Source organism: Aythya marila (genome assembly GCF_965140915.1).
Source record: "Aythya marila genome assembly, chromosome: 4".
NCBI classification, from domain to species: Eukaryota; Metazoa; Chordata; class Aves; order Anseriformes; family Anatidae; genus Aythya; species Aythya marila.
In genome coordinates, this window is record NC_139045.1 from 35,073,701 (window position 1) to 35,100,312 (window position 26,612).

Below are 26,612 nucleotides of genomic sequence, written 5' to 3' on the forward strand. Positions count from 1 at the left end.
TTGCCTCCACTAAGAAAAGTAGGGTGATCTATGCCAACCCATACTCAAAATTACAGTCTCTGTTCTAAAATAAGTTTGGTCATATAGTTCAAGTTATGACTAAGCTGCTCTGTCTTATAAAAGAACTCGGATCTGCAAGAATGTTTCCACAGTTTTAACAGGCAGTTAAAGCATTTTGTAGGACAAAAATATGAGGGGAAAAAAAGTTAGCTTTTTTGCCTGTTTGTCCATTTGATATCTAATCTGCAGTCTGCAGGTAAAGTCTAATTGGTTTTGAGACTAGAGAAAGAGTATATAAAATTCAGAGACGTTCACTCACAATCACTTCTCCACACACACACCTCCACGCTGCACATGCCTTCATCTATTTCAGCTGCTAATGACTACAAGAAAAAGGTGAAGAGTCAGCCTAAATTGGTTCAGTATTTATTCTTCACAGCACCACAAGCTTTAATTTCAGCTACTCTTTGCATAACTTCAATAATAAACATGGTGCTCTCTGTATTTGATTCTTAAACCACCCATATCTGAAGCACAATGGGACGTGTCACAGACACTTGCTTTGCTGCCCTCATAATACGGTTTAATTATGATGACTGAACTAACGGGCTCACATCATAGACTTTTACAGGTTGACCCCATGTCATCCTGATGTATCATTTTGCACCAGTTCAGTGCTGTAAATCAATTTAAGATCTCCAGCAGGTTGAAAAGGCTGGTAATGATGCTTTCTCTGCAGTCTCTGGGGACTCCACATTATACACAACTTACATTATTTATAAAGCTGAGATGATGCCTCCATTAGGCTTGGTAAGACTACTCAAATAAGCTTTTATTTTACACACACAGCCTGGACTTCACAGAGCACACCACTGGCCATATGTGATATACAGCACATTAATGCTTCAATTTAAAAAAAAAAAAGTCACAAGCCCTTCATTTTTGAAATTTAAATCTTTATACCAAGCAACATAACTCACAACTTAATCCAAATATATTGCCACTATTCTAGAACACAGTAAATACTTTTCTGAACCTTTGTATTACTTGTGTACATTCAACTCCTTACTTTGTGTTCAGACTACAGAGGAACACCAAACCTAAACTCATCAGCTTTCAAACATCTGATTTGATACTTAATATTTATCCAGAAACAGAAACATCTCCATCTGCTTATTCAGTCACTTTTCTCAAATGTACTGGATCATCACATCTTCAAGGGTAGACAAAAAGGAAAGCTGAACAGGACAGAGTAGGAAAAAATGTATTTGATTACATACCTAGCGGTTGACGGGGCCAAAACTGAAGCAAGGACAAATCCCTACCCTTAGGGTAACCCGATCATGCCTGGAACTGATCCTTTCCAGTAGCTGTGGAAGGCTTCTGGATCACCCAACTGAAGGGAAATTTCTCTCAAGCTCCTACTTACAGCCTGAAGTAAGCTGCAAGGATTTGATCCCTCTGACCTGGGCAAGAACTCCAAAAAGGGCTAGGGAGCTTTCATCATCATACTAACGATCTCCCAGTCCCAGTGAAGAAACAAGTACTCCAAACTCGCACTGAAATCCAACGGGAACTGCTAACAAGCTCCACAGCACTGCTCTCCGATTCAGTGGAAAAATAAAATGAACATTAATCAGTTGCAACTAACAAACTAATCTCCTGTAATTCAGCCGAGCAATTACGGACAATTAAAAGGAAAAAAAGTCGATGTTGACACCCCAAGTTCCCTCACATGATTTGCTCCTATTGTTTGACAGGACAAGGTGCAGACAGCCACGGGAGGACCAGCAGAATGTGCTACAGACACACGCCTGGGGAGAGCAGCAGTCTCTGCGGGCTGGCTTAGCTGCAGCTTTCAGTCTTATCCTCCAGTGCTGCTTAAAAACACGCTGAACTACTGGGGGAAAACAAAACGAATCAAAGTTTTCTCTTTTTGACTGCTCTCCTCTGTGCAAAAGAGATTTGAGGTGTGAGTTATGACATGCGTGAAACAGAGCTATTCCCTCAGCACGTTAGTTTCTGGATGTGGTATCTTTAAGCGCTGACACCCATTAAACAATGCCATGCTCCACGCAGAGATCTTTGCCATTTGCTTCTATCTGGAACACACATCTACTCCCCACCTCCATCCAACAATCCCTCTCCTTCCCCAAACAACGCCGAGACCCTGTTTTACATGCAGCGAACGCCGTTTTTTTCCCCTAAAATACACCGAAATAACAATTACAGCTTAAAGATCATCTGTATACCGGAAAGGCAAAGTATAAGGTCAGACCCCGCATCTTCTCCAGACTGATCTGCTAACAAAAGAGCAAGCACAGCAGTCCTTCCTCAGCCACAACTCCCACCGACTCCAGTTGACAAGAAATAAAAATAAAAAGCCGGGATTTGGCCCATTTTTTGGAGGCGTGACGGAGTGTTTCCCCAGCAGGACGTTTCCAGCAGCCCCGGGGAGCTGCGCTGGGGACAGGAGGGCTCGGGCACACGGAGAAGAAACGAGACGGAGGAGGGGAAAATCTCGGGCATCCAAACAGGGAGGAGGACAAAAAAAAAAAAAAAAAAAAAAAGTGAACTTTGCTTGACCTCCGAGCAGAGATTTTTCATTTTAAACGTTAATTAGAAAGAAAGAAAAAGAGGAAAAAAGAGGGGAGGGGGCCGCGCGAAGAAAGGGCGGCAGGGAAGAAGGGCGGCGAGGCGGGCCAGCCGCGCTCCCTCCGAGCCCCGGGGCTTTTTCCCCGCAGCACACAAAGGCAGGAGCCTGCCCTGCCCTGCCCTGCCCTGCCCTGCCCTGCCCCGAGGGGTTGGGGTTGGGGTCGGGGTCGGGGTTTGGGGTCCCCTTCCCTCCCGTCCCCCCGAGCCCGCGGCGGCGGCACCTACCCAGAAACTTGGAGCCCGCGCCCCGGCGGGCCGTGCCGCCATCATGCCGGCGAGGAGAGGGCACCCAGCCGCTTCCCCGGGGCCTCGCCCTGCCCGGGGACCCCCGCGGGGACGAAGGCCGGAGGGGAGGACGAGGAGGGCGCAGCCGCCCGCTGAGGCTCGGGGCCGGCCAAGTTGTCGGAGGCTGCGGGGAAGAAGGGGGCCGGGCCGGGCCGGGCCGGGCGGGGGCTCCCCGCTCGCTGCGCCGCCGCCGCCGCCGGGCAGCCCCGCGCTCGCCCTGCCTCCGAGCCTGGCGTCAGGAGCTCGGAGCCGCCCAGCTCGGACGGATGGACGGACAGACAGACGGACAGACCGGCAAAAGGGATCCTCTCCCAGCGACCGCCCCCCGGGCTGGGCCGGGCCGGGAGCAGGGCGAGCAGCTGCAGGCTGGCAAGTAGCCCGAGTCGTTGGCAGCGCGCTGCTCGCCCCTGGCTCTCGCAGGGGATTCACCCCCTGAGCCCCCCTTAATGCCGAAGGTGAAGGTGCGTGAGGTTTCTTCTGTAGGGGAACGAGGTCTCACCCCTGCGGCCCTCTGACATGGAGCCAGACCCTGAATCCGCACGCATCTGCTCCGAGGTGGGTCCAGCTGAATGTGTGGAGCCCACTTCGGGGAAGGTGAGCTTCGCGACCAGCTGTGGCTGTAGGAATCTTCACTCAGATGAGCACAGCACACGTATGAGTGTAATGAAACATGTTTTTTTTTTTTTTTTTTTTTTTTTTTTAACAAATACCTTGGCTTTCACCCAATCATCATTCCTGGAAGGAGATGCGAAGCATGAAGTGGAAGACTTTTCTACATGAGAAAAGATCACGCGTGATGCATCTGTACTGGCATAATCACATCTATACCTACACCAGTACACGTTTTTGCCTGCATAGGAAGCCCTATGTATGGCATTGACCTCGTTTTAAAGCACAGAGAGACTGAGGCCCTGCAGATTACGGGAACAACAGCAGTCCTGGCTTGGCACATCCATCCTCCCAGGTGTGCGAGGAGTCTGAAGAAACAGAACTGAAATGGCCCAAGGTCAGGAGGAGCACAATGTAACTGAGATACTATCAGTGTAATGAAGACATTTCCAAGCAATGCACAGAAGAAACAAGAGGCTGTTACTGTTTTTGTACCCAAATCAGGGCCAGGTGTCTGGGTGCAGCAGTAGTGACAAGCCCCAAGAGCAGCACCTCAGCGCTCCAGTTTCACACAGAGAAATACGTGGAGAAGGCCTGGGATGGGCAGCAGGCTCCGAGCATCTACTCAGTGCACGGTTCACACTAAGCAGATATGACAAGACGATAATTAGGGGAGCACTGCAGTTTGTCAGGTGTCTTGTTAGAACCACATTTTTACCTCTTTTGTTGTTGTTAGGGTTGACTGTTTGGTTCGCTTCGGTATGAGAGAATTAAATTATTTTCTACTTAGACTGAGGCTTGGGGAGGATCGCATTAATATGGTCCTTTACCTATAAAGGGCAACAAAATAGCCTGGTGTGGCCTTTTGCTGATGTTTAATAACCTGAACGGCTGTTCTGGACAGGGTTGGTCAGAGGTTTGGTCAGAGCTGGCTTGGTCAGTTGTGAGGGAAGACCTGAGAACAAGCAGAAACAGCGTGCCGCTCCTGGCAGGGCTGCCTTTGTACACAACCAAGTCAAAACTGCAAGTCTGCTGCCTGCTTTAAGACGTGCAACTCACAGGTGACTGTCCAAACCCCTTACTCCATGTGAGCAGTATCAACAAGTGTCTTTCTTACCTGGGAATTCTGCACATTCAACGCCTCCATCTCCATCAGCTACTTGTAATACACCCTAATTAAAATGGAAAGCAGAGAGCACAAGGGCACGTATATCCAGGAATATGGCTTGATGCTACTCCTACAACAGAGATCCTCCTCTGCATAGGGCCGAATAATTGTGCTACCTGAAGATGTTACAGAGGACATTATTTCTTTTTTCATATCCTACTGTGCAATGACATTAGTGTTCAGTCTGCTGCAAGAAAACACAACGTGGGGCTAGGAGCAACGAAGAAGGAGATGAACAGTTTTTTTTGGAAACAGTCTGACTTTTCATCAGATCAGGTGTAAAATCAAATGAAGCCATCAGTTATAAGGCTCATAAGCCTGAACTTTAGTGGAATTGGTGCACTTATGCAGATAAACTTCTAATAAGATTTTCAAAGGCAACATTAATCTCTTAGACACTTTTAAAAATCTCACCAAGCACCTGCCTAATCACCTTTAAAATCTGCCTCTCAAAAACAGCTTGTTAGAAGGCACAGTGCTAAGACACTCATTATATCGCATATTTTTATTCTATTACATCACAAAACAAATATCTAAGAAATGCTGTGATGACAACTGCTACCTCTACTATTAGCTTTTAATCATCCTCTAAAATCAGAGTTTATATGCAGATTATGATTTAGTATTTCTTGTTAACCTCAGCCAGGCAGCATATGTTTCATCTGGCTTATTCACAGGGGTTCCAGGGCTAGCCGGTGCCTTCTGGAGACAGTTTAGCACCAAACACAGTAACTTTGCTTCACCTTTATGTTCACCAGGTTTGTGCCAGAAACTAGAGCTTCGTGGCTAATTAAATTGTATCAAACACATAACTTATTATTTACATTAAAATCACTAGAGTCACTTTCATTTTAGCCATTAGAGTGTTGCCCTAGCGTGGGAAAATATGAGCAGTATTTTCTGAGAGGAGAGGAGCTCTGTCAGGAAGAATAATGGCTTTCTAAGGATACTTGATTTCATAATTTCCTTCTTTCCTGGGCTGGCTGGTAAAAACAGTACTTATCAGCCTCTGTCCTCCACGGCTTGTCTTCTTCTTTAAATAGGTGAGGTATTAAAGAAGCCTCCCACCCCAGCATTATTAAAAGTGGATATGCAGACTGTTCAGCAGTTACACAAATCTGTTTGGGAAAGATGCCTCGGGCAGAAGACAGCATGTGGGAGAAGGTAAGAAGTATTTTTAAGAGGTCATCATAACTGCAAAGAGCTCAGTACAGTTTTCCAAACCCCTTTGGGTACAAGGCACTGGCTAGCCCTGGTAGCACAGAGTTGGCTGCTGATTTCCACTGCCGAGAAAGGTGCTTGGGTCTGTGCTGGGCCAAGGTATTTCAGCCCTGCACAGCAGCAGGAGTGCTACGGTGCACATGGGGTGGATGAACTGTGGCCTCCAAAGGCCATCTGAATGGGGCATCAGAATGACAGCAGCCGCTGAGATGTTCACCTGACGCCCTGTCCCCATTAAAGAGGACACAGTGGCCCTCCTCTCCCCCCTTTTCCCTGCTGAGTGCTCTGCTGGCACCTGCAGGCAGCTGGGGCAGGGGGAGAGAAGGAGCACAGTGCCTCAGCAGCTGTTCTGTGCCAGAGGTTGATCTGACCGCATCCTCGAGCATCAAGATTCAACATCGCTTACCCTGAAGAGAAGCTTTGAGCTGGCACTGTGTAGGTTGCACACAAACCTAGAGGAAGTAGGCTATAAAGGCCTTGCAGATAGATGTTGTGAGGGTTTTCTGTATATGCCTTCTTCAGTATGTCCAACCATCTACTAAAATGAACCCTTCATGAGTTTGTTCCTGTAGAGTCAAAAGTCTGCTTGGGATCTACCTTTGCTTCCTTACTCACTCACATATGCAAAAGAACAAAGAACCCACTTCACTCTAACTTAGAAGTTCTCCTAAACTGGCCTACCATGATTAAGTGGCATTTATAGAGAATAAATGTGGAGCTGATAATTTCCAAAATTATTATATGTATTTTCCTCTGTTGCATTAAATAAAGCTTCTGCTGTAAATCTGTCTGAAAATGCCAGAGAAGTCTTTGATCAGATTGAGCAGGCATTCATCTTTTCCACCCTTGAGATGATGGGATTCAGACCAAAATTCATTACTTGCCTGAGATTAATGTAGCTGGCTAAAGCTGCCAAGATCCTTATTAAAAGTTATGAATCCAAAAGGTTTGGGCTGAGAAAAAGTACTAAGCAGGGTGCTCCCTTATCTCCTTTATTGGTGTCTTTCTCTGTAGGCTCTGATGTAAGGACTTTGCTCCAGCTCTTACCCAAAGAGGAGACACCTAAATTACACCATTGGAAGACTAACAAAATCACATATATTGCATCTAAATGCAGCCTTTCACTTCCATGTTTTGCTAATATTTTGTGACAATGCAATGAGCCCATTCTATACAGAGATTAAAAACATAAAAAGGTATCGTGCCTCATTTTCATTCCCCACATAAATAATACTTAGTATAAATCTCGAGGAATTCAGAAACCTCTTCTCAATTTTTTCTGAACTAGTGCAAGAGCTCAGTGTCACTTTTGGCTGCACAAGTCAGCAGTAAAGCAGTCCCCCCTTCCTCCTGCTCATCCCTAACCCCACGTCACCCACCCCCTTTGTGCTGGCACAATTGCTGGTGCAGCTGCAAACTGAACAGGCCTGGGGAACTGATCTGGCTGGGAAAAACAAATGGTTTTCCAAGGGCCCAAGTTCATTTTTAATTTGAATCAGTTCCCTGATCTGTTCACTGTGTGGTTGTCCAAAACCTTGCGTTGAGCCTGTGAAGGGGCAGGGCTGAGGTGGAAGAAAGGGCAAAACTTATCTTTTTAATAGTGTCTTCAGCCAGTTTAAAGTGGCTATGAAACTGATAGACATAGCGAGCTTCTTTTTAAGCAATGCAAAATTCTTTCATTCCGAGCACAGCTGCAAACACAGTGTTAGAAGGACTGTGATAAGCACAGGAGCTGGGCTTACGGGTGAATAAGAGAATGTGAGGAGAAAGAGTGATAGGACTGAGGAATTCAGTGAGCCAGTGTGAGTAAATTAGCATTTAATTAGTAATCCAAAGGCAATGAGTTCTTAGTGAGTTCTCAATAAATGATAGCCATGACAATAAATGTACGTGTATCAGTTTCTGTTTGCGCTTTCAGGAGGAAATTAGCTTGTAAGTTTCAGACATCCTGGCAGGCACACAAAGTGTTGGAAAGGTTGCCCGCGTGTCAAGGGCACTGAGACCAATTTTAAATTCCATTCATTTCTTGCTTGACCAAAAATAGCCAAATTATGACAAACAAGCTGAGTAGATTTAAAAGCAACCCTCTCTAAACTTCATATGTTATTGCACAAATCACAGCTATGAATCCTCATTATAAATAAAAATTGCAAAATTAGGCAGTTAAAAGTTGTGACCAATCAAAATCAATGTTGTCGGTATAATCTTAATTAAGTATTTAGTTGAGGGGCATCCTGACACCTGTCTTTGATTGCACGGTTGTATGCATTCTTTCCAAAAGACCCATCTCATTCAGTGAACAGAACTAATAGTGGTTTTCTCCCCCAGGTTCATGCTGCAGCTCACCATTCTGAAAAGTGTATTTTCAATACTTAGTTGCAAAACTGAGACTTAGCTGATGCTTGTTTACAGCTCATAGCTCATCTCGTGACACAAAACTCATCTCTTCTTTCCCTGAGAAATATCATGTCTCTTCCCAAGTGGACAGGAGCACTACAGCCTCTCAAATAAGGTTCTCTTGTTTTCAGCCCTGACAAAACAATTTATTACTCTTTATTTTTGTGTAATTTTATTATTCTTTTCTATATCTATTTGGCCTTTATTCATGACCAAATCATGCCATGCATACCCAGAGATTTTTCTGTTGTCAGAAGCATCAGAGAGAAGAAAGGAAAGGACTACATGGTTTACTAACACTTAGGAAAGCTGTTTTGTAAATCTCACAGTCAATGACTCTTTAAAATTAGGGAGGGAAAAAAAAAAAAAAAAGAGAGAAAACTAAGGTACCTACATGTGCCTCTGCACACAATCAGGTATAAAGTAGTTTTCAGCGTAAAGCATTTTATCTGGATGCCGAAAAGTATCGCTTTTACAGACAAGGATCAAATATTCAGTATGGATATCACCACGGAAAGTCCCCAGATAGCTGCAAATAGCAAGAGATAGCGATGCTGCCTTACTCCAGCTGAAAACCTGCAACCAGAAAGCGGCCTCACAGCCAATGTGCAGCTGGTCCAGCTCCTGCAAAGTCCAGTCGCACAGCACGTGACCCCCACAGCCCAGCTGCTCATGTTCCTAAGGCTTTCAGCACCTAGAAGATGGCACTGATAGGGAGTCTGTAACCCTGATTAAGCAAAGCATACGCTTGTCAGAGAGCAACCAGATGGAGGAGTACAACAATTTATGGCCTGCAGTTAGACAGTCTTGCACTGTGATCTCATCAAATCTTGCACAAAATAGGTCAGGCTTGGTCAGTGCTCAGATAAGATACATGCCAGGGAAAACACAGATAGTGTAAGAAACAGTTTAGGACTCAGATTTAGGATTCAACTGAGAACTGCTAAGGTATTATCCCAATTTTAGGCTACACTCACGGATGTCTGAGGTAGCCCAAAGTGGTCCTGGTTTGTCATATGTGAAGGGCATTGTGTTGCTGGGACCATGTTTCTCATTTTTCAGATGAGAAATAAAATTACAGTCATGCCTTGTGATTAATTAAATAAATCACTCTTGGTTTTGCTTGTGGACATGGCATTTTCAGAGGCAACATAATAGAGAAAGGGAGCTCGTTTGGTTTCTGTGATCCTGGTATAACCTGCCAGCCCTCTCTTTTCAAAATCCCATTCTAAAACCTCTCAATATTAGATCCAAAAGCAAGAAATTTGAATTGCTGTAAGACTGCAAGCATCATGAGAACTTTCTAGCAATGTGTGCAGAAACAAAGCACATCACATAACCTATTCTCTTAGAGACATTCCCTCTCCTTTACATTTACATTTCCCACCCATTCACACTAACAATTAGCAACCTTTACCTCAACTCATTTCCACAGATTCTGTTCTAACGTGCGTTCATCCTTAGGTTTGTTTGAAGCTCCTTGGTTCCAATCCTGTATCTTTGCCTGCAAAACAGTATACACATAAAATTCTACGTATAACTGTCATACACTAACAAAACATGCAAAGTTTCATCTTCAAATAATTAAAGACAGCGACAACTATGCTTCTTGGGGAATCAAGTAGTCAGAATATAATTAACCAAACTGAAATTTAGCTGGGACAACAAAATGACACCAGTGGCTTGTGAGTAAAATGCCCATGAGGACTCTGGTAATTCCAAGAGGTCAGGGCTCCTATCACCTTCACAGTATACTGTATCCACAGAGGGATCACTGAGGCCCAGATGAATTTATAAACCTCCCATTCTCTCTGTGTTGTATTTAGCTGTATCAGTCTGCAGAAGAATTAATTTCTGTATTTTTTTTAGCCTGAAAAGCATTCACATATTTTGTGCTTTCTTTGTTTCGATTTTTGTTTTACCTTGCCTTGTGTTCATTCATCTTTGACAAAAGTGAATCAGAGAAGCAATGCCTGCCTTATCGTTGATTTGTGGTGTATAATCTTGTTAAATACAGATCACTGGTCTCCTCGTTACTACAGTGCCATTTATAACAGGCAATTATCCCTGCATGGTGCAGTTCTCGTGATCTAGTGATTGTAAATGCTTGTTATCAGTGCAGAGCCAGCTAAATGCTGTGTGTTTCTCTTTAAAGCTGATTTGATTTTCCAGTGCTGTCATCCTTGAAGTTCTCCCTAATGCAGCTCAGTTCTCAATTTGCACACACCAAGAGAGGTCCTTTTGATGTGACGTGCATGGGGCAGAACTGGTGCATTGCTCCCACCTGCTCCAGGCAAGGAGTGCAGTACAGAAAGAAGAAAAGCAGCACATTTTCTCTGGGAAATCTCCAGCCATTGCGTTATATTGAAAGGAAGCCCTACTAAAGGCAGTGACCACATGCAAATGCCAAAAGAAAGGGCAAGGGGGTTTGGAACACAGTGGCACGGTCCACAAAAGGGAAGTGTACCAAAACATGCTAGTTGGTTTTAAAATTAGTTGGAGTAGATGCAAAGAAGCCTAAGTCTTAATGACCTCAGTTCCATAATATGCCACTAATTAGCTCTGTGATGAATAAATGGGAATAAAATAAGGAGCGACAGGCTAGGTCAGCCAGTGGTTTGCCAACCCTTGTCTTGTCTTTCCTACCTGGGCCTGTATGTGATGCTTTTTTAATTACCTGTGCTATCTTTTAATAGTAATCAGGACTGGAATTGCATGTGCTACACGTTGTACAAACGTACACAGAAATATTCCACTTGCTCTTTGATCCTGTAAAGCACGGGAAGAGCAGCTCCTCCCTGCTGATACCTGTGCAAGTCCTTCTGGTGGGTAAGAACATGCTTACTTTTTTCTCTGCCAGCCATCTCTCTGCCTCCTGATGTCCTAACCCAGTAAGCCCTACATTTGTTTCTCCCCTGCCTCTTTCTGCAGCCTACGTTGTGCCTGTTCTGCTTCCATGATTATTTTTCTCCTCTGTGTATTTGCTTCCCTGCTCTCACTCCTAAGATTTTGTTCTCTCTCTCCTTCCTTCCCACATAATGAAGACCTCATTCATTTCCTCACTATAACAAAGGAGCATCTCATTCACCCCATTCACATTTTAGGAGTGTAAAAAACTGACAATACAATGGCCTTGAGTTCCCTATTCCTCCAATGAACAAGGGAAGTGTGACCTTAATCTATCAATACACTGCTTACGTGTTGGGTGTGCTGGAGGACCCAAAATACCTGTTGGAGGATGGATGCCCTCTCTGTTCTGGTGGGTCTTACCAGAAGTAGAAACCATTGGTGTACAGCACTAATGCTCAGGTCACAGGCCTTCCACACTACCAGGGAGAAGCAGAAACAGCTGAAGGTAGCCACAAACCTGTTAGTAAACCAACTGAGTTTCCTGAGCACAGCACTGTAGTCCCTCGTGTAATTTCAATAACATGCGTTATGGAGAGGTAAAGAACTTAAGCCTCTGCAGTTTTTCTGGAAGTTAACTGTTTCTTAGTTAATTATTCCCAAATGCCTCTCTCCTCCTTAAAATCCATCAGGCTTCCTCAGACCCAAAAGGATCTGTACTTCCAGGATTCCTAGGTACGTGATACATTTCTCTACACCCAGAGCAATGGTACAGACCCCCAGATCACCTTGACATACATCATAAGCAGCCAGTCAGCACTCAGAAACCTCTCTGAAACACTAGGGGTTTGCTGAGCAGGCTGTTGCAGTTGGTCCCACAGCACAGAACCACCCACAATTGTTTGGTGCTCTTCTTGCTACCACCTGCTATCCCTTGTGCGTGTCCTGGTTGGGAAGGGCTCCCTTCTCCTATTAAAACTCATCAGCCCAGTGGCTACCAAGAATGCAAATGTAGCAAAAGGACTACTAGCACGGCAAGTTACAGCATCACTGGGATCTGGACAAGGTCAGATCAATGTCCTTGTGTTAACAAAAGGGATGACTACACTGTGCTAATGAGACCACTCCAGCAACCTGAATGATCAAGGTGTACAAGCCATCAAGGAGAAAGCAGCCTGCAGGTACGCAGGTGTTGCTTATGCAGGGGTGGGGCAGAGCAATAACACTTCGGAAAGAAGGCCAAGGCTTTTAAAGAGACCGTGCTTAGCTCACCAGAAATAAATAAATAAATAAATAAAAGAAAAAAAAATAAGGCTTTGCCCTAAGTAGGAGTGCCGTAGTTCTCTTTGCATCATTAGTCTGCCTTTCATTCATGATCAGTTCTTTAATTAGCAGGCAGGCATCTGCCAAGCTGTGGGCAGCTGGGAGGACTTCAGCACTTCACCAGCGGGGCCGGCGTGGTGTGCCTTACAGAGCTTTCCTCCCATTTCTGTTTGATTAGTGCTGTGTTCCCTCTTAGTCACGTTTTCTGAAAGGTTAGAACAAATGACAGCTTAATTCTCATCTGTTGGTCATGCCTACATGGGCAAACATACAGCAAACATCCTAACCACAGAACCTTTTTCCTCTTCACTGTAAGGAAAGTGGTGGCAGCCTTCTAGCCGTAGCAGGCATGAAAGTAGGCACAGTTACACGCTGGTACCAGCAGGTCTTGTGAACCCAGAGCCTTGCTTTCAGCAAGGCAGACACGATAAAATCTTTCCTCTTTCTTCAGCAACATGACTAATAAATGTAGAAATTCCCTTCTCCTCTCTCCTGTTGCCAGTACCTGTCTTATCTCCAGTTCTTCCTTAGACACAACTTCAAACATGACAGACATGTCTATACTGTGAACAGGCAACCTTCGTTCTGGCAGGAGATCCGCGGCACATCGCAGCTCGGCTGAAACTGAAGCTGAAGGCTTGGCACCTACAAAACGCCTGCTCCTGACTCCCTGCTGGCCTGGGGCCGCTCTGCTCTGCATCATGAAGGCAGCTGCGGCTCCACTTCAGGCTTCTTGCCGCAGCAGGTGCACAACCAACAGCACGTGGCAAGCATTTATGAAACGGGCCAGCCACTAAACACTACACCCGGGCAGTACAGGAGACCGTCCTGAAGCCTGCCCGGAATCTTGGCAGCATTTCCCAGAGATCAGCTGCAAATTACTAGAGGTGGGTACTGCGTGCGCGCTGTAGGCAATAAATAAGAGTGATTTTAAGGGATGGCGTACATCGACAAAGTAACACCTCTAAGAATAGGATATAATCACAGGCATAAGCAATAGAGACCAGTAAAACTGAGGCAGACCTAGGGAGTGTCTTGCAAGTCTATGTAGTTGCATTACTTTAACCAACAAAATCCAAAGAATGCAAAGGGCTACCACTATACTAAAACCACTCAGATAACTTCCTAGGTTACTGTTTCCAAAGATCACAGTACCTATACCCAATCTCGAGCTCCCAGAACACTCCCAGACATTTCAGCCGCATACCAGAGTGAGATACGGGCATTCATCAGGCTCCCACTTTGTCTGTCACTATGGGGGAAGAAACACTGGTGCATTTGCTGAGGGGCAACCACAGCATGCTTTGGCCAGGCCCCTGGTCTAGAGGACTGGGAGGCCATAAGCACTCTTGTCACTCAAGCCATTTTTACTGACTTTACTTTAGTGACTCTTACTTGCTATCTGCTCCATCCCACGTGCCAGCTTTCCATCAAGGGAAAGAAGTTAAACCAACCAAAGCTGGTGTTTCTTGAGACCTGACTCTAATTCAGTGTGAATCAGCAGGAATTGTCCAGTGACTTACAGAGATCAGATGCTTTACAAGTGATGGATATATCCATTTTAGAGCCACACTATTTTTTTCCCTTTTATAATACTTTAGAGCTTCCTTGGGGTGATCTTTTATTTTGAAAAAAGTAAATACTTTGTTTTTGTGTTGATGACAAGCAAAATAACCAAACTCCCTGAATTAATAAAGGATAACAGCCTACTCATATTTTGGCCCCAAAATCTGAATTTTGCAAAATCAAGCTTTTTTTTTTCTTCTTCTTTTTTTTTTTTTTTCTTTTCCGGAGACCAAATGTTTTTCCTATGATTATTTATTTATTTATTTCCAGTGCAAGTGGTTATTAGGAAAAGAAATCTAGTTGCATTGCCTACTAGGCAAACACTGAACCTTTGTGTGTACAGAGGAAAACCTGCAGGCAACAGTGGTAAGTAGCAGAAACAAAGCAGCTATATCCCAAACCAGGCACAAACACCACAGTACTATGTGTTGTGAAACAAGTCGTGGTCATGGGCCAATACTGAGATTTCTCAGTAAGGAACACAGTATTTCTGCACCATGTGAAGGAAGAATTAGGACATAGTTTACACAGGTTTAAGCACTTCCATGTTTTACCTGCCCACATTCTTAACCCAGCGGGTTATGTGTCAGCTCTGGCATGGAGATCCTCTCAGTAGGACGATATCTGCTTTATATACACCGCGTCATCAACAGAGCTTTCTAGTTTTTGCCATGTTTCTGCCTGCTTTCTAAGCAGAGCTGGCTCATACCCTGTAGTGCAGCAAAAGCAACAGTACTGTTGCTTCTTATTCGTGGGTGCCTTTGCATGGAACAACAGCAACAAAAAATCAGTACTCTAACCAGGGAATTGTCTTGAGACACCTAGCTGGAAAATGCTGAGGCTTCAACATTCCTCTAAAAGCCCTCTCCTCCTCAACAGTATTTCCTCAGCGCTGTAAGATGCCTACACTCAACTCACACTAACTGGAATCCCCCTGAATAGGCACAACTACTTCTCAGTGGGAAGCTGAGGAAGAGATGCCACGGTTGCTGCTCTCCTCATCATCTGCAATCTCTCTGCTGGCTCAAGGTCTTCCATCAGATGCAGCTCCAAGTTGTCTTTCACCCCCTCCCATCTGCAGCAGAGGAGCTGCCCGACTGCAAGGGAGAGGCCCAGACACAGTCAAAAAGGAGCACGGCTGTGTTGTACCGCGGTTTGGGGCTCCACTGGATGAAGCGAGGCCCAAATTATGTATGCTGCTTCCAGGTTTGTGCTTTTAGAAAGAAGTCTGCCCAAGTCCTGCTTTAGGCACCTCTGCATTATTTCAATACAGCCCAGAATGGTTATTAGAGAGAGGCAGATGTCTGACCTCACCGATCATGTAACATCAGAAGTAGCTTGACCATATAAAACAATACTAATACAGGAAACCACAGGTAATAACAAAGTGGATAAGCTACTTCTAAGTTCTTTTAAATTTCTCTTGTTGCATGATATTAAACTTGCAGCATCACATTAAAAGTTATAAAATAGGGTTTAGCCCTGAACAAACACTCCTCACTTACACTAAATAAGTAAATAAGCACTGAATAAGCACCCAAGAAATACATTTTTCTCAAGGCATAATTCATTTCTACAAAATAATACCACGGAGAGCTGTAGCATTATTACCAGCCTGCTTCAGTAGGTGATGGCATTTCTTCTGCAATTCTTTTCTGAACCCAAAACAATTGCTGTCTGCATGAATCCCCCCTGCTCTACTCCAAGGGTCGATAAGATCATTTGCTGGGATACTACCTCTACAGTGAAACATTCAGTTGGCATTCATAAATGTGTTTGTGGGGCAAGCTTTCATGGGTATATCTATAGAATATATTTTGTGCAGGTGACCATTTGCTCCAACTCGTGCTCCAAGCTGACTTGAAGTCCTGCAGCTTCATTGTCATGGTGCTGAGCTGAACCTGTAAGAACTGCTGAAAGGCTTAGAACCAGTGTCAGGTTTGTGCAGCTCTTTAACTTTGCTGGCTAGTTCATAGCAAAAAGGCACACGGCCACAATGTACCATCCCATCTTTGAAGCCTTCCCATCAGAGGACAGCTATTTGTTCTTCATCATCATCCACAGAAGTTTGAAAAAAGTGGAAAGACTCCTATGAAGCTCAGAGGGATGCTAGAAGAGGCCTTAAGGCTTCTCTGTGACCTTTGCTAACCTAGAATCTCTTAAAATATACTTCAAAAAAATTAAAACTAATATTCTCCTTTATGGGAACGGCAGTTGTCCAAGCTAAATGAGGTCAGTTTATAGCTTAAAAATAGCTTCTTAAACTGCATGGTTAACCAATCTACCTCAAATTTTAAAGCATTAGGCAACCACATGTTGCCCCAAAGTGAATGACCACTAGCTAATTCCAATCAACTATAAAGCAGCACTGTATTTTACACTATCTGTTTATATTATACAGAGTTGAATTTGTGGTTCTGCCAAACCTGGGGTCATAGCAGAGCAGGAATTTGGTAAGAGTTTCAAACAGATCAAAGAGAAGAAAAAATACATGAAAATTCAGAGTTTGGCCATTGACAAAAGCAAACTAGATTTTTTTTTCTTTCTTAACAGAAAAGATTGTGTTGTCCTTATGAGCAGAAATAACAAGATGAAGGTAGAGAAAAAACTGTTTTTCCAAACTGTCACATATGTAAGATATTGTCAAGCCTTGAAATTTTGCTGTCTCTAGACTTTTTTTTAACCTACTGTCGCTTTTGTATGTGCATTAAGTCTATTCCTCTCACCCAGGAAAAGCAAATACTGGGCTCTGAATGCTTTACAGCTTCATGCTAGAAGAGGCCACAGATGGGGAAGCAGTTTGATCAATGTGGGAGGGATCAGCCCAAAATAACAGTAAGATATATTATACCATCAAAAAATGGCATGTCTGGAAGGAAAGTTTTGAGCATAAATTAATACTGACCTTAGCCAGAATAACTTGCTCTCTTCAACATCTGCAGCTGTGTAGTTACTAGGGAGTTATCTGGCTTCATGTGCTTGTTTCACATCTGTCAACTAAATCAGAGATATAAATATAAAAATATAGCACAAAGGGACAGAATATGTATTTGTGACACTCCCTGAAGGACTTGGGGTCTTTAAGCTAACAAAGATACTACCAAGGGACACAGGTATAATACTGTGACAGGTATAATATTGGTCCAATATTGTGCCTGCTCCACTGTGTCATCAAAAAACTGCATCTATTTCCCTCTGATGAGCTCTGAAACTTCCAAACATGGGTAACCAGAGCTACAGTATATGAGACAATACGTTTGGCATAGATCTATGAAACTTCATACTTCTGAGATGAGCAAAATGATTTTTTTTTTATATATTAATTGCTTTACAACACCACATGTGAGCAAAAGCAACAGAGTGGGAGCAGGCTGTGAGAGGACAGAGAGACTCTCGCAGTTTAGCTCATACAACATTTTCACGATTCTTCATTATTTTTAACACGAGCGACTTCCGAAGACCAAACTGTGAAGCCTCAATAGAAATGGGCCTGACAGAGTTATTCAACAGGAGTAACAACATTTTTCAGCATGTAGCATGCAAGCTACCGAAATGAGTGGTATGTCGTATTTCCCCTGCCTGCACCATCCCGGGTTGTATTGTGGTCCAGTCTAAATGACAAGGTGATGAAATTGCATAGGTGTAACATACCCTTATTTCAGCAGCACGCATGACACAAAGTACTAAAATCCCTAAAGTATAACAGTCTCGAATAATACAGTCCTAAATCTTCAAGTGTCAGTGGGATATTGGTAAGTTACTGTCCCATGCCTACAGAATATGCAAGTTGTTCTTAAATTATATTCTGAGCTTGTATAGAAAAATATCTCAAGCAAGCAAATATCAGCCTTTGCCCACATTTTAAACAGTTGAACTCTTAATTCATAACAATTTTGCATTCTTTTATGTTTCTACAGTATCAAACTAGATTTTAGGTTTAAAAAAAGTGACATTCCAAATGGGAAACACAGACTGATGCAATTTTAATATACTAAAAGATTTAAGGACGCACAACCATAAATATGTGACCAAAAGTCAAACAACCATGTATGCATGCAGGCATAAAACAAAAAAAGTCAACTTTGGTGTGTAGTCATGAGGCAAGGGGATGAAATTCCACACAATTCTCCCTCTGTACAGTCACCAATCTGACTTATACCTTACAGCAAGCAAATAACATTTTCATACATGAAGGAGAGTAGAGAAGGGGACTGCAGAAACCAGCTAAACAAGAATAGGGCTGACAGGCGTGAATGGTAATCGAGGTACTCCTTTTGTGGCAGAAAACTATTTTCTGAGGTATTTGTTTTCTGCTGGATTAGCATAAGGAAACAGCTGGGACAAATGTCAGCACTAGTGCACAAGAGAAGGGCTGCAGTGGTAAGACATGGTTAAACCACCACGGAGCCACCGCTTTGGAGACGGTCTGATCAGTGGGAAGGCTGCCCCTCAGAAATTAGGGTGGTCTCAGCCGTGTGTCAAGCATGCAGGTCCACAGAGACCCGGCGGAGCTCAGGAGGAACTTGCTCAACCCAAGCAGACAGCCTAAGGGCTCTGCAAAATACAGACAGGCAAGCAGTGCTCAGCATTGCTCCGCCAGCATAACCTTCCAAAAATACGGCTTTTAATGCACAAAAAGGCCAGCATAAAGAGCTGATGCCCTCAGTGCTGCAGAGGGCAGGGAGTGGAAGTGCTTGGCAGCAGACAATATGGCACATTCTCCAGAGCACACAGAGGCTGAAGTCATCTAACAGCTTTGCTGAAGGAAACCAGAAAGCTCTTCTGACTGGGGATATGTTTTCTAAATAGCTCAAGTACTACGCAGTATTATCTTCATCTTTATTAGTAATGTGACAATACAAGCTTGCCACTTGATATTTCTTTCTTTAGTGAGAAAAGTACTTCTTGTCTTTTTTTTTTTTTTTTTTTTAACAGAGTGGGCCTTGCCCAAAGATGACCTGTTCCTAAAAGCTTTTCATAGCACAATAAAAATCTAGGTACATGGCCAGCCTAACTTAAGCTGATGTCAAAGATGAGGTCTTTAGGCAGAATGAATACATAGGATTTGGGCTTACTTGGCTCCAATTTGGATGGACTTAAATTCTTGCATCTCATTGGGGTGATAGCCACAGCTCTAACTCTCAAAAAATAAATCTCCAAATTGCTGCAAACTCACATAGTCTGTGATCCCAAGGGTTAATCTGAGAGCACACAAATTTAATTAAGGTAGCAGTTTACTTAGACCAGAAGAAGGTGGAACTGTGAATACTGCAGAAAATAGAAATCTAAAGTGAATTTAAATTTTAAATGAATTTTCTTCATCCTTTTTCTTGAATCTTCTTACTTGTTTCCTCCCAAGAACTCTGAAGCTGTTCTTGTACACAGAGAACAAATGTCAGTGTCCTGCCAGAAGAGCAGCAGAAGCTGAAATTATTTTCACATCCAAGCATAGGTATGACAGAAAAAAATATCTGCACATTAAAACAGTGCCATTAAAACCTAGCCAATAGCAGCCAACTAAAGATTTGTATAAAACAGATATCAAAGGGCATTAGAAATGTGCACAAAATATATTTTTCAGTGTCAGAGGAAATAAATCAACAAAACCTAACCAGAAAAAGGTTCCAGTAATTGGTTTCATTTTTATTGTGAACTTTTCACCAAATTGCAGCATAGAGGTGGTAATGTGGCAAAGTGAGGACTTTTTTCCTAACAACAAATAGAAGAGTAGCTAACCTAAATGCTTGTAAATAAGGCTGTAGCTGGTGTGAGGTCTCCCTAAATGTAGCATGTGGTGGCAGGCTTAGTGTACTGCTTCTGCTCTCACCCTCCGTGTCACCGCTCATTCTCTCTTTCTGCTGTGGCCCGTCAGGATGTCCCCTCTGGTCACAGCTACACAGAGGTTTCTTTCAGGGCCCTGGCTTTTACCCCCTTCCTCTTTCCAACCCCACCATCTCATTCCTGGCCTCCACTGCCTCCTCAGCCATGCAATGACACCACTTTGTGGGGTAGCTTTTCGGGGTTATTTTTAAGAAAGTGTGATTGTGCACTCAGCTCTCCAGCCGATGCATGGGCTACATGAACACCATCAGTCCAGATTTTCCATTTTTTCCTCTGCAATCCTTAGCCTCGTGTAATCTAAACTTCAAGATTTTAAGCTTCAGCTGTTGCAGCCAGCATTAAAACACATCCAACAACCTCTTAATATCTACAGAGTTCTTTCAAGTAAATCCAGCATTTCTTGAGAAGTTAAAGCTGTTTGTTTTGCGATGATTTGGAACTGAAAACAGACAGCCTGGGTAACTGGAATTTAAAAATGCAAAATCTACAGTGAATCCAGTTTAGTTTTTGGCATAGTATTGTGTTTGTCTCGGCAGTAATAACAGTTATTATGTTTTAAAACATATCTAGCAACCAAACAGGTTAGATGTATTTCATAAAGCCAAAGACGGTATATTTTTTTTTCTTGCTTGACAAGGTGATTCATTTACACGCTCCTTACTGAGTGATTTTATTTGGAGGAGAAATCTGGGATCTCCCAGGATGGATAACTGGGTCAAGTTACCCTTTGGAAGAAGTCAGTGCACAAAACGTGAAACAGAAATCCACTCCTTTTCTCCTCTGAGCGTCATGCAAATACACTCTGGAAACTCAGTACTTCTCATTTTCTAGGGTTCAACCACAGCACCAGGCCTCCAGGCATGTACTTTCACCAACACTTTATTGCAGTCACTGCCACTGCAAAAAGAAACCACAGCCAGTCTTTCCCTCTGCTCCCATACCCTGCTCCTTCCTGCCCCCTTCACACTCATCTCTAAAGCTGACCCTGGTTAGAGTTAAACGGAGTTTTTGTTCCTGGGGCTTCAGCTCCCCAGACAGCTCATCAGCTGGCTGTGCAAGTGCTGGCGCTGGCACAAGGAGAGAGGTGGTGGGGAAACAAAAAACAAGAGCCAGGTGGGTCTGCAGCACGGCTAGCTCTGGGTGCAGCTAAAAGATGCAGCCAAGCTAAAGGCTTCCTGCTGCCAAAAAAATATCAGTCCCACACCTTCCTCCGCTCTTCTCTGGACCTGCCTGCAGATGAGGAGCCAGGACTTTCTTCCTTGTGCCCGAGCAATCTTGCTGCTTGGCCCTTTAAACCAACTGTTGGTGCACTTTGACTGCATGGGAGCTAAGGTGGCTTGCTGAAGGATCAGAGGAAGAGCACAGCCAGTGCAGGAGGAGCACAGGGAGTGCACAGCCAGCAGCAGGGAGGCAGGTCTGGGGGACACACAGAGGAGCCAGCCCCTTTGAGCAGCAGTGACCTGTTAGTTTGGCTCAGCTGGATCACCTAACTGCACCCTTGCACTGTTTTGGCAGCAGTGCCGGCTTATGTCAGCTGAAAGTGTTGTGAAACTCCATCCTATGGCTCATGTCAGCCACGTAGGTAAGCAAGACTTCAGTAAGCAATTCGCACAGCTGCAGTTCAGAATATGCTGATATACATTTTGCATTAAAGCTCCGGAGCCACATATAATTTCTCACATATCTCAGGAGCCAAGTTTAATTTCACAGGAAGCCCAGCAAATGGCCTTCAGAGAGGCTGACTGATTTGCATCTCAGAAATGTTCACCATTACGCCAGCAGTGCTCCTCTCCTGAATGATAGCTCGAAGCGCTTCTTACTGATTTAAATTCTGAACTAGTTTGTTTTGATTCAAAACATCATTACACCTACAGCTTCATTTGTGTTGAATTACTGACCCAGGCTTCACATAAATTAACTTCATCAGCTCGCCAGAGGTCTGAGGCTGTGGCTCCCCGTGCAGATGTTGCCAGCTGACGGAGGTCCCAGCATCTCCCTTCGGTTTGTCCTGACCTCGTGCTGCAGCATCGTGTCCCCTCAGTTTTGCCAGTTCATGGGGCTACACTGTAAAGTGGATAACTGGATTCCAGTAAAAATATTCCAGCTTTCCCCTTTTATTTGGGGGGAGATAATCGCCTGCATTGTGCCCTAAAATGGGCAGCTTGATGTCAGAGTCTGTAGCAGTCTCTAAATAACATGAATTCTCCATCCATCCTGTTATTTATGCAGGCATGTTGTATTTTTCAACAAACTTAGGTTTAAAACAGGCCCAGGCTCAGCCAAACAGTCACAAAACAATCAATGGCACCCGAGTCAGGTGTGACCACCTTTAGAGGACCATCCAGCATAGAACAGAAAAGCCGCTGAGCAAGAGCAAAGCACCCTCTAGACTACCAACAGGCATAACAGGCTGTCCTGGGTGCCCCAGGCACTATTGGCTTTGGCAGAGCAGCCCATGCCACATCCAAACCTGTTCAACTGGCTTCAGAAGTACCGCAGGAGCCCACGGGCAGGTGGCTGGTCTTTGACTGGGATGGGTACAGGAGCTGCAAACAGTGTCAGAGGTCCTTTCCCAGTACTGCTGTCTTCTGGGCCAGGGTCGCTGGGCTGACAGATGCACCTGGAAAGTATGTGAGCTGTGTAGAAGCCACATCCAAACAGTACATCTCGTGTGAAATCTGCACAGCAGGATACTACATAGCACTGATCTGCATGCAGCAAGTGTGATGGTGTGCTCCGACACTGCGTTGGCCAACAGTGTTTTGAAAGTGAATGTTAGGTGAAGGGATTGCAGTTATTTCACAAACTGTTGCTGCCCTTGTAATGTCTGTGATCATTCTGGTGATGATGAAATAGGGTTCCTTGTCTGATAAGGAAGAGGTGAGGCATGTAATTAACCAACCAAGTAGCTGGGAGCAAGTCCTGGAGCATTTGTGTAATGGTTCCTTGGGTGGACTGTACTCATTTGGTCAGGAGAGACAATTTCAGCTCTTCATTAAACGCATAGTAAGGATAATTTACATGTCAACCCCGTTAACTATTCCAGCAGTAGGGAGGAGGTAAAGTCACAGATCTGCTCTGAGCAGTGATCATCTCTGAGCACAGATCACCTCTGAGCAATGTCTCATTTTTCCGTGTCTCCCAAGAAAGAAGGCCGGGGCAACTCCAACCATCTTCAAGACAAACCAAGACACGTAGGCAAGTAACACAACCTTCTGCCTTTTCATGACCCTTATAAGCAGGACTTATTTTGTGAGCAGAACTTGAAAGAGAAGGGCCAACCTCTGCCTGGCCTCCACTGCTGTCAGAACAGCTTTGCTTTGTTAGACCTTCCAAAAAATGTTCAACACCCTTGTGGAAATGGAGTCATACAAGATGGGGACATAGGATCTATCAGCTCACGGCTCACCATGGCTGCTCATCTTGTCTCCTTGCTCTTCTCCCAGCAGGGTGATTGCACTGTTTACCTGCTTCTGTCCTCAGAGCTTGTCAGACCCGTTTTCTGAGTCAGTTCAAATAGCTAATCTAGGAGAAAACTGATCCAGGAAAAAAAAATAAATAAAAAGTGGTGTCTAGTCTTTTAGTGGGCAAGTGATCTGAACAACCAGAATAAGAGCATAGAGCATGTATTGGAAATAATTCAAAGTTTGAGGCAGAATAGATGGCTGAGACTGATGGAAGTGGAGAGTTTTCTATAACTAGCTCTCTACTACGCAGAGCTCACTATGATTCAAGATCCCCCCTTCCCTTCACATCCTCTGCCCCAAGCTAGTCCACTTTTGCCTTCACTGTGATAATACAGGGGTGAATTTATTTTCTGTTGGGCAGTGAACTCAAACATGGTCTAAATTTCCAATACTGACAAGACAAACTTGAGTAGCATGTACTTATCTAATACCGTGAACATTTCTCAGAAATTACCATTTATCCGAGTATATCTGAAGAACAAGAGATTCCACAGGCTCAAATACAAGTTTTACCAAGAAACCTGATAATCCAGTGAATGATGCTTTTGGATTTTCAGCTTAGAAATAGACACAGTCAATGGGGAAAACAGCATTAGCAAGAGATTAGTGATCGTGAGAAAAGCAATTTGCACATTCAAAAGAAACTGGTGTTAGTAAGAAGGAAAGATTTTGAGGAACCTGCAAATATTCTAATCTAGCTACTAGTGAAGAGTAGTTTAGGATCTTAAATCACAGAGATTTCAGATTGATAGAGCTATGTGAATTTAGCAGAAAAGTTGGCATAAAGTATCCCTCTGCTCCTGCCACTGGCTGTTACTCCCACAGCATAGTACCCAATGAGGCAGGTGAACCACTTGATCTATTTTAAACAACACAGATGAAGGCCTTGTGGGGCATTCCAAAAAGCTTCAGTTGTTCACTGATTTGCCTTACAAGAAAGGGAGTGTATTTCCAAACTACTTTGTATCACACAAAGGCACAACCTTGCAGTAAGATGAAGTCTTTGCTGTCTTTGGATGGAGGTCACACTGGTACAATGCTTATGTAAAAGGTTTTATTGCAAATTAATTTAAGATGAGCTAACATCATTTCTGGGGCAACAAAGACATGGAAAATTGCTTCTCACATTCCTAGCAAGCCAGAAAATTATTTCACTTTTTCCACTTAAGCTAGCTATTGGTCAGTGATTTCTTTACCCCCAGCCTTGCTTCCCAAAGCAGTCTGCACCTGTTGCTGAAAGGAGAGGACAAGAGGAGTTCCAGGCTGATATAACCTTTAGATAACCATCAGTTCAGCTTTGGAAAGTTTTCCATCTCCTGTTTGTTCTTTAAAAATATTGTGCACATTTTCAGCATGTTTCTTTGTTCTGTTCCTGTTTATTTGTAGCTCCACTTTCTTGCCTGCCCCAGACAAGGTCTCCCAGTTCACCAAGTGAAACAGCACACACTTTCTCTTCTCCCTGCCCCACGTCTTTGCATGTAAATGTGCACAGCAAAGTACATGTAGGCTCCATCCAGGCAAAGCTCTTCAAGCCCTACTCCCCATGTTGCAGCAGGGGCCCCTTGCACCTCCAGCAGGTTCTCTGCGCTCTGCGGAGCCTCATCAAAGCACTGCCTCCGGGGCCTTCCCCTCATTTCCCTAATACCTGCATCTGCTGCTTGCAAAGACACCTCCTGAGACAACTGCCTCTTGCCCTACAGCCTTGCTCTTCACAGCTCCGTTGCACAGCTGCCTTGCCCAAACTGGCGGGCCGGGGATCTCGCAAGAAGAGGAAGCACCACTGGGCCTCGAGCACGGCGGCAGCTTGGCTTACCCTGGGCCAGGAGAGGGAAGAGCATGGAGCAGGAGGAAGCAGTTTCCTCCCAGTCCATTGGCACTGCTGCGGGGACAGAACGTGGCTCAGCCCCAGCTGCAACCCTTATCCCCGTTTGCCTCCTTTCCAGCCATCCTGAGGAGGCTGGTAGGAATGTGACTCCATTCACAAAACTGCCAGAAGGAAGGAAAATCTGGAGTAGGGCGAAGAGGGGCCAGAGAATGAGTGAGAGAAAATAAGGAGGGAAAAGACAAAGGCTGAAGAGAACATTTGTGATTTTCCTCCATCCTCATCCATGCAAGCCTCTCCCACCTACCCCCATCCCATGTGAGTGCCTGCTGTTATCATAGGCAGAGTAGCAACAGAGCTTTGTGCTTAGCATTTTAACATCACATTTGATCCCTCATCACCATTTGTTCCATCTCTAGTCACCTGGGAGCAAGGACTTTTTCTACAAGCAAACGTAAGTTTCAACTTACTGTGCCGTGTACTGTCCTACGCTCTCCCCAGCCTGCTGCCCTTCCCTCTGCTCTACTTCTCCCTTCTCCCCTCCTGGGACAGGCATATTATTTCCTCTCCCTCTTTAAAGCTTCTTCAAATATTGGGCTGGCATCCCTGGGGAGGAGATACCCTGACCCAACAAAAGTGGAAGACTGAAATGCACACAAGATCAGTGCCCTCCTTGGCATATGCAGTGTTGTCCCTAGCGAGACAGTGTCCCGGGGCCTGAAAGCTGCCTATGAGATTTGTATGGCTTTGCCATAATCCTTGTGTTCTTCTTGTCAGAGGAATATCCTCTAAAAAGGGCTACAGTCAGTATCAGAAGACTGAAGCAGGAACATTACTTTCAGTTCCTACAGAGTTTTCACTAAGTTAGCAAAATAATTCTGTTCTGGTTAAGCCAAATGAAAATCTTCCACCTGGAAAAGGCAATTGCTTCTGAAAACTCGGAAGAGAAATACTACCCACTGAACACATCTTTGGTACAAACCCCCTAAATTCAAGGAAGTCAGACCCCAGTGTTTCTCTGAAGGTTGGAGGAGAGATGTTACCACAAGATTTGAGACAATAAAGGTGAATGTCAGGAAAATAATTAATCTTACTTCCTTTTCTCTTCCATTGCAATCTACCTCTGTTCTTCTGTGTTAGCTATCTTGGTGACGCTCATGACAAACTTCTCCCTTGGATTTATTTATACTTTCCTGTAGAACATTAACAAAATATCACACTTCCCAAGAACACTGTTAACAGTTAATTACTCTTGATAACTACTAAATGGTTAAAGTGTTTGCTTTTCTGGGCTCTACAAAGATACATTTTAAATGCCACGGGATAAGCTAGTTGTTTTACAAAAACAAAACAGAAACACAATTCTGCAGTTTGGATGCTGTGGCATGCAATTAAGCAGATAGGTTTAGCC

General features: G+C 44.2%; 1 protein-coding gene across 3 annotated transcripts in view; it reads right to left on the reverse strand.

The window, feature by feature from the left end:
• The window catches only part of SMAD1 (SMAD family member 1), a 46,822-nt gene extending 43,643 nt beyond the window's left edge, over positions 1-3,179 (reverse strand). For all 3 annotated transcript variants that reach the window (XR_014317369.1, XM_082758823.1, XM_082758822.1), the window contains exon 1: positions 2,881-3,179. The gene's annotated coding sequence lies outside the window, so the exon portion shown is untranslated. The remainder of the gene's footprint in view (positions 1-2,880) is intronic.
• Between the last annotated feature and the right edge of the window lie 23,433 nt (positions 3,180-26,612).